Raw genomic sequence first — 13,952 nt, forward strand, 5'->3', positions numbered from 1 at the left:
TCTATCCTTTACAAAATCGGGACAAATCGACTCAACTCATGGATTCCCTCTATGGACTCGTCAAGCTCTTTAGTATGTTGCTTCATCATAATGGATTAAGCCGCTATTCTTCAGATCTGAGCTTCATGTTTCCCACATATACTGAGAATGTCCTTTTAAGGGTAAAATTTCCAACTTTACCCGTTAATAACCTTACATATGGAGTTTTTCTCAAACCCTAACTCTTTATGACCCTTATCTTGCTCCACAAGCCATCAATACTCTATACTAAAGCATACAAACTGAGATCTAGACCCTAGACACTACATGAAGACGTAAAGCTTCCACCTTTCCCTCCATGCATGGATTTTTGGTGCTTAAAAGGCCAAAATGACATACCATAGCTTGCATGGGGCTTCAATGGCTATAAAGTTTTCACCTTTATTCCATGAAAGCCGTCCATGGTTCTAGATCTGATGATATACTCACTTGGGGCATCCAATTCCAAAAGGTTATGCTTCTTGGACCAAAAACCCAATAAAATGATAATAAAGAGATCTAAGAAGTTACTAAGAAAGTTTGAGACTTGCTTACAAGGAAATGATGAGAATTAAATGGAGTCTCTGGATCTACTAGCTTCTTCTTGAATCCCCAAGCTTCTCCTTCCTTAACAAGCTTCAACACACACAATACTTCACTAAAAAATGGCTGATCACAAGCTCACAAATGCATTAGGGTTTCTGGATCTAGGGTTTTGGACTTTCAGGTTGGAAATGAGGCCAGTATATAGTGATTAGGATTCTTAAATAGGGTGCAAAATTTTGGATATAGGATTTCCAAAACCCTGTCCAACTCATCGAGTTGGTCTTCTAAAAACCCGCGTGGCAACATTCCTACTCGCCGAGTTCTCCCCCTTGAACTCGACGGGTTGCCTTCTTGATTGGAGGTTTTCTTTCCTTAATTGGCCTTCTGGTTTTCTGGGTGTTACAAATTCATATATATATGTAAGATGAAAGTAACTATGCACTCACCTCACAAAATTTCCGATGATTGGTGAACCGGGCAGAGCTTCACCTTACACCTTTTTCCAAAAGACCTAGATATACATAACACTAAGTCTTAGTCTAATTTTCTGTTTCATGAAACTAATTATCCCAAATTCGTAGATTCCTAAACAATCCCAGAGTCAACATCAAGATCTTTCAAGTAAGGAGCAACCAGGTAAGATCATATCGGAGGTATGGTCCGTTTGGTATACTAAGTATACTGTTTGGAAATCCCACTTTAAACACCTAGCTAAATCTTTGCCTAGACATCACCACCATAAGTAGATCAATTAATATTATGACTTGGAATCACTTATAAATCCTATTTATAGGTTCATAATAACGATTATGAATATAAATACAAGTTATACTTCAAGTAATATATGGGTAGCTTAACTTATAGAGATTTCTAGTGAAAATTTGGGAATTGTATTGGCAGTGATTTGTGATGAATAAATGAGGTAAAATCATTTACTTATAGGGTGTTCAGGAGCATCACATATCATAAGCCATGTGTCTCACATCGTGAGACATGCTTGTCACGTCGAGCAAAAACACCGGTAAAACTTCAATCATTAAAAATTCATAACTTTCGCATACAAGCTCCATTTTTGATATTCTTCATATCTATGCGTAGCTATCTACAAGATCAATAACTTTTATTTAGACTCTATCGGCTAATTTTGACTTTATTTCTAAAGTTATATTATAACAGACTTAGACTGTTAAAGTCTGTTAAAAATTCATAACTGTCTCGTCCGACGTCCTTTCTCGACTGTCTTTATATTACAAACTTCTATTAACAAGATCTTCAATTCTTGTTTAGATCGTTCTGGCTAAAAATCGATCGATCTAAAAATTGATTTTTGAGTTGTATACTTCTATGTTGAATCTTAGAAAAATCATAACTTCCTCTAACGAAGTCAGATTTAGACGTTCTCTATATGCATGCTCTCGGTTTAACAACTATTACGACTTTCGTTTAGACCACTTAGGCTAAAAAGTAATTTATCAAAAATCTACTTTTTATGATGCGTAGACTAGTGAAACTTCGAAGAAGCATAACTTCTTCATACAAAGTCAGATTTCAACGTTCTTTATATGTATGGAATCCTTGTGACATATACTATAACTTTGGTTAAGATTATTTATCCTAAATAATCTTCTTTCAAAAAGTGATTTTAACACTTATTATATCTTAATTGATTAGCCCGAATTTGCGGGTGTTACAATTTTCTCCCCTTAGGATGTTACGTCCCATAATCGTCAACAAAACTTGGCTTTTATAATGACTCCGCACATTATCTTTTCATCTTAGGTAATAACTACAACTCTTATTTCCTTTCAAATGAGTATCTAACTCTTGGACTTCTTGACTGCTGGTAGCGCTCAACCTTGCACCCACTCGTTATCTTATGTTAGACTTTTAATCACAACCTTCAATTCACAAACTTGATCCTTATTAGAGCCTCCTGATCCTTCTTAAACAAACTTAACTTAAGATAATGTCTTTACTACGATTACCAAAACAAGCCAATGGGTTGTGCATCTAATGACCTTTCCAATCCTTGATGCAATGGTTAGAATCAGGTCTTTTGAGTCAGAATACAACATGGATGACACCTTCCTTCATGTTCTAATGTGATATAATCACAATACAGTGGGTTGAAATTCTTGCTACAGGCTTCTTAGCCTTAACGACTGTCGTGACACTTCTATAAATTGCTTTGATTATCACTTCCTTTAACCTCTAGATTTGAGTCAGATGCTACATCGAACATGGTTCTCTGAACCAATTAACTTATTAAAAAGAATTATTCTCAATTAGACTCGATTTTATATGACCACTAGGGTTGGAGTAACATCCATCTTCATAGTCATTATCGAAACGATGGTAATGAAGGAAAAAAACGAAACAAACTCAACTACTAATGCCTTATTAACCTTGTGACTTTCCCTAATCCAAGTGCGAATCATGTGCTTCTGGTAGTATGGGCCTCTACTACCTTTCACACCTAATCATACTCATCCCAAGTATTACTTCTTAGTTCTCAAAGTTACCACACAAGAAAAGTCATATAGCAACTTAATACATCGGATAACATAACTTAGGTTTATATTATTTCTTGAAATGATTGCATAGATATTCAAGTTCACACTACACTATGCCTCTTATATTAGGCTACACCACATGATACTATCTACATGGCTACTATATATCTCAATCTTCAGATATATAGATCCTTACTCGTGATCCCTTGCATTGTCACCTGCTTCATCAAGGATCATACAGAATGCCCTTTCCTTTAGGTTCAATGGCACATTCGATCTTGTGACTTCATTTCTCTTTGGGCATTCATTCCTGAGATGCCCTACTTCTCCATATTTGTATCCCACACTCTGGGTGCAGTTACTGGCATAGTAACCAGTCTCTCCACAATTGAAGCAAGTCACTTAATTTGTGCATCTTTCGAAGTGTTTATTCTTGCACTTCTCGCACCACTTTGCCTCATTGATATCCCCAATCCTTTTATCGTTGGGGCCAGACTTTGAAAATCTACTCTTTTTATAGGACCGTGAAGATCCCTCAAACTTCTTTTTCTCTCCACTTTTAGTTTTCTCCAAACTTTTCTCCTTTATTTGGGTCTCAACATTCCTAGCTTCCTGGATGGATGCTTTTAGAGTAGTTTCTAGCTTCACTGTTGGACCATAATCTACTAGTATTCCCATAGAAAACTTGTTTACCTTGGAAAGTTTTGTAGGAACCAAGTTAGGAACTAGCTTCATATTTTCCGTAAAAGCAACATCATACTCGCTGACACTCATTTTCCCTTTCTTTAGATTCTGGAATTTGTTGTTAATCTCTAAAAGGTCCTGCTGAGAGCAGTACTGCATTTTCAGCTGCATAATAAAGTTTTCCAAGATATTCCACCAACTTAATACTCATGTCTTCAACTGTTTGACCTGCTTGTTGTTCCAATAGCAACTCTCAAACACCATCTTCATCTTGGAGATCCAATCCATAACTTCCACACTACAATAAAGACTTGGTGGCTTGGATTCCGTAAAGTTCTTGTACTTGCATCCACATCCATCATTTTCTCCATTTGGTTGGTTTCTTTTAACCACTCTTGGCTCAACTTTGCTAACAGTTCGACTATAGTTTCCCTACTCAAACTATTCTTCATTCAACTCAGGTTGCACAACAGGTACAGTGGGTTCATCCAAATTATTACGTTACATTTGTCTCAATCCCTTTGTTCGACCATCATAGCCATAATTAGATCTTGGACTCCTCCCATCGTGAAAGGTTCAAGACCTAGCACAACCTTAGGTACACGCTCGATTACGTGAGGTTCAGGCTTGGTTTCCGTTACCGTTTCCAAGTACGTTGTGGGTTCTTACCCTGATGTTCTATACACCTAATCAAATGTTCGGTGTATAGTGACGAGAATTAAGATATGGAAAGAATTATTTATGATAGACATATAAATCTACTTATCACTACGAAAATTTATATTCCAGTTCTAATATCATGATTAAAGATTTAGAAACCTGAACACATAAAATTTCCAGATCCATCGGGCAATAGACCATAGATCCGATCAAACAACATCCTAAAGCATATAAAGCATCTTGTAGCTATAACATAAATCATTTTGCACATAATAGCAATTTAGTTATCTTTCATAAAATAACCTAGTGCTCATTTCTATTCAGGAATATTTCCTAAATATAGAAGACAATCATCTCAAAATCATCCACTTAGCATTCTAAGTTTATGTCTAGAAATCCTACAAATTCCTAGTTCGCTTAAACTAATGCTCTGATACCAACTATGACATCCCCAATTTCATAGACAGAAAAGACCGATTTGTTTATGCTTATTTAAAATAAGAGTATCCTTTTTGAGGAATATTATCGCGGAATTTGTTACAAAAAACATGATAATGATATTATCAAAGTATTTGCGAAGAAATGTATTTTATTTATATTAAAATGTTGGGATGTTATCGTCAATTCAAAAACATAAGCATAACAACATATTACAAGCCTTACAATAACTAAACTAATGGCCTAATACTCCTCGAATCTCTCAGTAGAATGTATCTTTTAAATCACTACCTATTATACAATAATTGCGTGGGTTAAGTTAGGAAACCTGGTGAGTACATAGGGTTTTCCACCTACAATATTATAATCAGTTTGTTATAATTATATAATCCACATCAAACATTTAACCCGATTACTCATTCTTGTTATTCTCATTTCATGATCCTGGATCGGTGATCTCAAGGGATCTTTCCTAAATGATCTCAAAGTGAATAATACTGTTTCTTAAGTCCATTAGAAATATGTGCTAATAAGATAGTCATGGAGTGAGTGGAGTACCCACATGAATAACTCATTCATGCATACAGTTTGTAGTCCTGCCCGTATGAGGTTCCTTAACATCTACAGGTCGAGGACCAGCCCATGTATAATTTAGTAACACATATAGTTCGAATACTTGTCTGTGTATGGCTCATTAATGCATATAGGTCATAGACTTGTCCGCAAGATAACTTACTAACACCTACAAGTTGTATACCTGCCCGAGCTTGATTAATTAACACATACGGGTTGTAAACCTGCCCCTGCACAATTGATTAACACCTATAGGTTGTAAGCTTGCCCGTGTACAATTTAGCAATATCTACAAGTTGTGCACCTACCTGTGGAGGACTTAATAAAACATCTACAGGTTGCAAACTTGTCCATGTTGACCAGACTTATATAGATTAGTCCATGGTCATCGTCTATACCCTACTAGATGACTAATCCTTAGTAGTACAATAATACCATGCTGGCTACAATCGCTCAATATATATTACTTCATATAACCGTTTACTACCCAATACACGTTAGGTATTATAAAATAGTTCTGTATAGTATAACCAAGTAATCATATCATGCACAAGTATTGCAAAGTCAGACAATAGGCACATATAGCATCTAAGTAGTTAAATACTTCATAACTATGTGTAAGATGAAAGTAACCAAGCACTCACCTAAATAATTTCTTGTGATTGGTGAATTGGGTAGAGCTTCACCTTACACCTTTTTCCAAAAGACCTAGATTTACATAACGCTAAGTCTTAGTCTACTTTCCTATTTCATGAAACTAATTATCCTAAGCTCTTAGATTCCGAAAAAATCCCAAAGTCTACATCAAGATCTATCAAGTAAGGAGCAACCAGGTAAGATCATATCGGAGGTAGGGTCCATTTGGTATACTGAGTATACTGTTTGGAAATCTCACTTTAAACACCTCACTAAATCTTTGCCTAGACATCACCCTCGTAAGTACATCAATCGGTATTATGACTTGGAATCACTGATAAATCTTATTTATAGGTTCATAATAATGATTATGAATATAAATACATGTTACACTTCAAATAATATAAGTGTAGCTTAACTTATAGATATTTGTAATGAAAAGTCGAGAATTATACTAGTGGAATTCCAACTCGAGAGCTTCATTTCTTCGGGCTCTCTGATGCCTCAGTGCCTCGCTAAGATACTCCAAAACCCTGACAACATCATAAAATGGGATTTGTAGAGAAAGGAATGTTTGGGAGTAATTTGTGATGAAGAAATGAGGTAAAATCGTCTATTTTATGCTATTCAGGAGACTCTCACATCGTGAGCCATGGGTCTCATGTTGTACGACATTCTTGTCATGTCGTGATCTTCCATAGGAAGCAAGCAAAAACACAGGTAAAGCTTCCATCTTCAAAACTTCATAACTTTCGCATACGAGCTCCGTTTTTTACGTCTCTTTATATCCATGTGTAGCTATCGATGAGATATACAACTTTCATTTAGACTTCGTCGAGTAATTTAACTTTATTTTTAAAGTTATAGTTTAATAAGCTTAAACTGTTAAAGTCAGTTAAAAATTCATAACTCTCTCGTCCGACGTCCGTTCTCAACTATCTTCATATCAACGGATTACTATTAACGAGATATTTAATTATTGTTTATATCGTTTTGACTAAAAATCGGCCAATCTAAAATTCGATTTCTGAGCTGTATATTGCTATGCTGAATCTTAGAAAAATCATAACTTCCTCTAATGAAGTCAGATTTAGAAGTTCTCTATATGCATGCTCTCGGTTCAAAGACTACTACAACATTCATTTAGACCACTTAGGCTAAAAAGTAATTTATCAAAAATTTACTTTTTACGATACGTAGAGTCGTACCAGTTTAATCGTGAAACCTCAAAGACGGATAACTTCTTCATATGAAGTCAGATTTCAACCTTCTTTATATGTACAAAATCCTTGTGATATATACTACACTATGGTTAAGATTATTTATATTAAGTTATCTTTTATCAAAAATTCATTTTTAACACTTGTTATAACTTAATTGACTATCCCAAATCTACAGGTTTTACAGATGAAAATGATGAGATGATGATGGGAGGACTTGAATATTGATGAACAAGTCATCTAGTAGAGTATAGATGATGACCACATAATATTCTAGACAGACAAATGGAAACACTAGCAGGCTCGCAACCTGTAGGTGTTAATGAATGATCTATTCATCTGATGTAGTCTATCCCCCCATGGTTGCCTTATTGGCATATATTGATAAAGGAATCCCCCAAGAAGTATTGTGTACTTGTTGATGATGATAATCCTTAGGATAGGTCCCTTGAGATCAATATTTTATGATCAGTATGTGAGAGTAACGGGAATGGGTTATCGGGTAAACTATTTGATGTGAATTATATAATTAAAGAGCTTAATTATTATGGGTTGAAAACCCTATGTTCTCACTAGGCCACCAAACTTGACCCACTCAGTTTCTTTGTATCACAGGTAGCGGTACAAAGCCACTTATATGAGGAGTGATTTTAGGACATTCTAGGCCATTAGCATAATAAGATGTTGTAAGGCCTATTATGTCACACCCCGAAACCGAAGGCGGAAACGTTCCGGGGCGGACTACACGTTGGGTATCAAATCCAATGCACATAGTAAGCAAAGTAAACAACCATTACATTACATATTAGAATTTACATCTGTTCAAAAGTAAAGTGTTACAAGTGTTATACATATGTATATATGAACAAAAGTAAAGACGAGTCTTCTGTGCGCTCCGTATTCTCCAAAAGGATCGCTGGGTACCTGTCTAATATGGACCTGAGAATACAAGCATTTTGAAAATCAGCATAAAGCTGGTGAGTTCATATGATGTTTGTTTTTTGGAAAATGTACAAGTTCCCTTTGGTTTTCCGAAAAAGTTTGTTATCCAAGAAAATCCCATATTTTCTTATAAGTAATGTTTAGTAAACTGTTTTATTACACGAATCTGGTTATGTTCAATTGTTATCCCAGGAAAATCCTGTATTTTCCTAAAATTAAGTTTAGTTATTGAATCCCAATGTAATGTTGGATTATCTATCATACTTGTCATATTAGCTAGGTATTCTGATATCCTAATTGTGTTAAACTTGAATGTACCTAGATACGTGCCTTCGTATTCGTATTCCTATTCTTAATCATATTCATATTCATATTTTTATATTTGTATTCGTATACATATTTGTAGACCTATTCGTATTCGTATTTGTATCCCTAGTTCTATTCCTAATCCTATTCGTATTCATATTCGTATTCGCATTCCTAGTTCTATTCCTAATCCTATTCGTATTTGTATTCATATTCACATTCGTATTCGTATTCCTAGTTCTATTCCTAATCCTATTCGTATTCGTATTCATATTCGCATACGCATTCGCATTCGTATTCACATTCGTATTCGTATTCCTACTCCTAATCCTAATACTATTCATATTCGTATTCGTATTCACATTCGTTTTCGCATTCGTATTCGTATTCGTATTCGTAGTCCTACTCCTAATCCTTATACTATTCGTATTCGCATTCGTATTCGCATTCGTATTCGCATTATTACTTTAGTATTCCTATTCGTTCTATTCCTAGTTTTACTTTCATATTCATTCTATTCCTAGTTGTACTTTCGTATTCGTGTTAGTTCTAATTGATGATTAGTATGAATTATTCGTAGATTATGAAATATAATTTAGATTGTAACACTTTATCAAGTAATCTATGATTAGTCTGAAAGCTAACTTCGTAATTCGAACTATTTGATAAACACAGTTTTCGATATTAAAAACATACATAATATAGACATTTGAACTGAAAATAATAAGTTTGAGTACAAGATTTCCTTGTACTTTTGCTTGTATTCCCCTTGAAAACATTTGAAAAACATTTGAAAAAGGGTAGGGGTATGAACTCACCGGTCGAGAAATGTGTCGGATTGGATGCTAAATGTCGGTTCTGGGCTTGATAATGCGCGAGGTTCCTATGTAATATGAAATGATATACAAATGTATCTAATTAGACTTTAAATCACTAATTAGATATGATTATACACTCCAAGACGCGAAAACACTTCAAATCAAGTGTTTGGAGTGACCCGGGTGACATCTAAGGATGTATATGGCTTGGATAATATGTTTACTCTTCGAGAGTAAACCCGTTATGGAGTTTTCGGCCCTAAGACCAACTCAACATGAGTTCACGGCCATGAACTTGTGGGTGATGGGTTTTAAGGTGCTTAATGGTCAAGTATCACTTGGGGAAATTAGCTAGGATCAAATCTAAGGCATAGGAATGGATTTAACCCACATATGGACCATTTAATGGAGTTTACGGCAGTAAACTAGGAGTTTACGGCTGTAAACTCCCCCATACCCATTCCTTATGTGTTTTGGTGGTGTTAGGACAATCACATGTGATTTAAACTCATTTTACAAGCCTTGGATGGAATTTTGGGCATTAATTGACTATGTTATAGGAGTTTACGGCCCAGGAACCCATCCTTGGGGGTTTACGGCCGTGAACTCCTAAGGGAGGCGTTTTCTTTAAGTTTAAGGCTTCTAATTCGTTTGTGGTTGCTTCTAGACTTTATTCCAAGGCTATTGGTGTGTTTAAATGGCATTTTAACACTTTAAAATGAGTTTACTCCCCATGATATGGATTTTACGGCCCAAGCATGTTCTTGGGTAGTAAACTCATGTTTACTCTCCAAAATTTAAGTTCTAGGTGTTCTAAGTCCGGTTCATTAAGCCATTAAGCCATATCTAAGCTCCAAAGGTCGATTGGAAGGGTTTTTGGGCTCCAAAACCCAATTTATATGAGTTCACGGCCTAGGACTAATCTAGGGCCATAAACTCATGATAATGGTCCATTTCCATAGTTGACCACGAATTTTAAGGTCTAAGATGCTATATTAGGAGTTAGGGTAGTTACCTTGGTGATTTGGAGCTTAAATTTGATGATTTTGGACGTAAATCTTGAGTTTGAGGAGAGAGGTTAGAGAGATAGAGAGAGAGTAGTGTGAGATAGAGGAAAGGCTTCAAATGAAGTCTATTGAGCTTTAAATAGGTCCTATGTTCAGGACACGGTGGAATTCTACCCGATACCGACGTTAAACGGGGCTTTTGGTGGCACCCGATTAAGTTGTTGTAACCCGGCAGGACAAATTCTAAAATTTATCTAATTATCAAATTGGGGTGTTTTCTTGAGTTTCTAATGGGTTTGCATACTTATTAAGTCATAATAGAAGTCTCGGAATAAATGACTTAATTTTAAAAATGTAAACGGAAATGATTTGAAAAGGACGAATTTTATAGATGGAAACGGGTTTCGGCGATGGTACGAACTTCGGGTTGTCACATTATCCCCCCGTTAGAGGGAATTTCGTCCCAAAATTAAAACTTTAGATACGATGTATGGATTCGGAAACAAATACAGATACTTCTACTTTGTTGTATTTTTTTTGCGCTCTCAACTGAATTCGAGTTCTAGTGTGGCTTTCTAGCAAATCTTCACTGTTCAGTTATGACTTTGTTTCGTACGTTAGTCTCTCGATCTATGATTTTGATTGGTTCTACCATGAAGTTCAGACTTTCGTTGATTTCGGTCTCGTCAAAGGGATTACTAGGGTTTCATCGGGTAGATACTTCTTAAGGACAGAGACGTGGAATACCGGATGGATGCTGCTAAGTCCTGAGAGTAGTTGGAGTTTGTAGGCTATAGAATCAATCGTAATGAGGATTTCAAAAAGTTCTATGTACCTTGGGATACGCATTTCAGAATATAACACGCCTTCTTTCTCATTGTTGGCTACCTTGATGGTGGACGTTTCGGTTACTAATTGAGGACTACGTTAATGAAGAGGTTCGAATGAATAGGTAACAATTTATCTTTCGATACTAGAATTGAAAAGGATTGCAAGCAGAGGGTTGTCGAAGAGGATTATACATGTGGAAACGGTGGGATCGGTGGCTGCCTTACCTTATCCTATAGCTAGGACTCTTCCAGTGTTGCCAGTTGTTGCTGCATTGGGGCAGTTTCTCTTATAATGCCCGATTTTACCGCAACCATAACAGGCCTGACTGATGCCCGCTCCGGAAGCTTGATTTGTTGGTTTTCTGCAACTTTGTGTAAGGTGACCCTCTTGGACACAATTTTTTCAAAATGTCACACGACAGGGACCTGGGATGCGGTGGTGGTAACTGCACTGGTTACACCACGAGAGAATACTAGCATATCCGGTGATAGGTGCTTGGGCTGGGAAACCTACGACGGAAATAGTAGCAGGGGTAGTGGCAGCGTGGACTGCCACCATCTATTGTTTCTTCGAGAACTCTTGTGAAGGTTGACTCTTATCTCTTGTCTCCCAAAATTTTCTCTTCTCACCAATTCTCTCTGTCGGCTCAGAAATGGTGGCTGGTTCCTCGATGTTCTCACTATGGTCGATCATGATTTGCGCTAAGCATTTGGCGCTGTCGTATGTATCCAGCTTCGCAGCTAAAACGTTCCCTTTGGTTGGCTGGGTCAACCCCCAGATAAACCTCTCAATCTTCTTACTTTCCGGGGTAACCATCCTTGGACAAAGAAGCGCCAAGTCATCAAACCTTAAAGTGTAAGCGACGATATCGGAACCTTTCATCTTCAGGTTCTAGAGTTCATGCTCCGGCTTCTGAATTTCACCCCGAGGGCAATACTCCGTGCGCAGAAGTTCCTTTATAACTTCCCAACCCATAGCATTGGATACAGGTAGAGTTAGGGATTTGACTCGGCCGTTCCACCAAGTCAGAGCTTTATCGGTGAGAGTGCAGGCGGCAAATTTCACCTTGTCGGATTCTGAACAAGCACAGATCTCGAAGATAGATTCGATTTTCTCTAACCACCTAGTTAGAGCAATGACACCTCCTGTGCCATCGAAGAACGTAGGTTTCGCCCTCATGAAATCTTTATAAGAACCCTCTTTTCGGTGTCTTTGGCTATCATCTAGGTTTTGGGGCTGGGGACCACCTCCTGAACTACCAGGGTTCATTTGTGACATGGCAGCTGTTATTGCGGCAGTAATGGCTTCCTGAAGTGTTACCAGATCGGTTTGAGGAGAAGGTGGTGGTGGAGGGTTGTTGGTCTTTGAGCTGGGTCTCTTTTTTGGGGGCATCTTGATCTAATAAGATCAGGAAAGAGAGGGTGATAAGTCCTCCGAATTGAATCAAGAGATATGATACAAGGGATATCTCATTATGACAGATATAGAACTCTATTAAGCGATAAAGCAGGAAAACAAATAAACTATCGATAAAGGAATGATTGAGGAGCAACGCTGGAATGAGGATTTCTATAACGGATTTGGATCGAGAAATACTCCCATAATATTTCATGTCTCGCTGCAATGACGGTTCATTGTTTGGGTATTGGGTAAGTTTTAGGCATGCCACACACCACAGTCACTCCCAAGCACATGTTGGTCGTGTCTCGAATGAATATAGTTGGCCAGGCTATATTAATCCTAGACACGACTACATAAATGCCCAGGTTTAACCGCAATGTACAACACCCATTTACTTATGTTTTGTTCTACTTATGGTTACAGATTTCGACGGTTAGGTATACTTGTATACTTTTGAAAATACTTATATTTGAGTTATACTTTTAGTTCAGAGCACTTAGGCCCCTTAGTGTTTGTAATTTTATACCATGTAAGGTTTTGTATACTAGTTCACTATAAACAAGGGCTCTGATACCAATCTGTCACACCCCAAAACAGAAGGCGGAAACGTTCCGGGGCGGACTCCACGTTGAGTATCAAATCCAATGCACATAGTAAGCAAAGTAAACAACCATTACATTACATATTAGAATTTACATCTGTTCAAAAGTAAAGTGTTACAAGTGTTATACATATGTATATATGAACAAAAGTAAAGACGAGTCTTCTGTGCGCTCCGTCTTCTCCAAAAGGATCGATGGTTACCTATCTAATATGGACCTGAGAATACAAGCAGTTTGAAAATCAGCGTAAAGCTGGTGAGTTCATAAGATGTTTGTTTTTATGAAAATGTACAAGTTCCCTTTGGTTTTCCGAAAAAGTTTGCTATCCAAGAAAATCCCATATTTTCTTATAAGTAATGTTTAAGTAAACTGTTTTATTACACGAATCTGGTTATGCTAAAATGTTATCCCAGGAAAATACTATATTTTCGTAAAAGTAAGTTTAGTTATTGAATCCCAATGTAATGTTGGATTATCTATCATACTTGTCATATTAGCTAGGTATTCTGATATCCTAATTGTGTTACACTTGAATGTACCTAGATGCGTGCCTTCATATTTGTATGCCTATTCTTAATCATATTCATATTCATATTTTTATATTTGTATTCGTATACATATTTGTAGACCTATTCGTATTTGTATTCGCATTCGTATTCGTATTCCTAGTTCTATTGCTAATCCTATTCGTATTCATATTCGTATTCGCATTCGTATTCGTATTCGTATTCGTATTCCTAATTCTATTCCTAATCCT

This window comes from Lactuca saligna, chromosome 7, assembly GCF_052625555.1.
Source record: "Lactuca saligna cultivar CGN05327 chromosome 7, ASM5262555v1, whole genome shotgun sequence".
NCBI lineage: Eukaryota > Viridiplantae > Streptophyta > Magnoliopsida > Asterales > Asteraceae > Lactuca > Lactuca saligna.